This window comes from Arachis duranensis, chromosome 8 (genome assembly GCF_000817695.3).
Source record: "Arachis duranensis cultivar V14167 chromosome 8, aradu.V14167.gnm2.J7QH, whole genome shotgun sequence".
Classification (NCBI taxonomy): domain Eukaryota; kingdom Viridiplantae; phylum Streptophyta; class Magnoliopsida; order Fabales; family Fabaceae; genus Arachis; species Arachis duranensis.
In genome coordinates this window covers 3,415,392-3,416,038 of record NC_029779.3, presented here as the reverse complement: position 1 = coordinate 3,416,038, position 647 = coordinate 3,415,392, and the positions used below count along the sequence as shown (strand labels likewise).

The window sequence follows — 647 nt, the reverse complement described above, 5'->3', positions numbered from 1 at the left end:
CTACCAGTTCTTGACTGAGTTCTTGCAGATCTGTGAGACTGTTAAGACTAATGGAGTAGATCCTGAAGTCTACAGGCTCATGCTTTTCCCTTTTGCTGTAAGAGACAGAGCTAGAACATGGTTGGACTCTCAACCTAAAGATAGCCTGAAATCCTGGGATAAGCTGGTCACGGCCTTCTTGGCTAAGTTCTTTCCTCCTCAAAAGCTGAGCAAGCTTAGAGTGGATGTTTAGACCTTCAAACAAAAAGATGGTGAATCCCTCTATGAAGCTTGGAAAAGATACAAGCAGATGACTAAAAGATGTCCTTCTGACATATTTTTAGAATGGACCATGATAGATATATTCTATTATAGTCTATCTGAGTTCTCTAAGATGTCACTGGACTATTCTGCAAGTGGATCCATTCACCTAAAGAAAACACCTGCAGAATCTCAAGAATTTATTGACATAGTTGCAAATAACCAGTTCATGTACACTTCTGAGAGGAATTCTGTGAATACTGGGATGCCTCAAAGTAAGGGAGTTCTTGAAATTGATGCTTTGAATGCCATATTGGCTCAGAACAAAATATTGACTCAGCAAGTCAACATGATTTCTCAACGTCTGAATGGATGGCAAAATGCATCCAACAGTACTAAAGAGGCAT

At 39.7% G+C, this 647-nt stretch overlaps 1 non-coding gene across 1 annotated transcript; it reads right to left on the bottom strand.

Moving 5' to 3' along the window:
• Positions 1–211: 211 nt before the first annotated feature.
• LOC127741351 (small nucleolar RNA R71) lies at positions 212–315 on the bottom strand. The gene has a single exon (XR_008002303.1). It is a non-coding gene; the product is annotated as a small nucleolar RNA R71 (small nucleolar RNA).
• Positions 316–647: the final 332 nt, after the last annotated feature.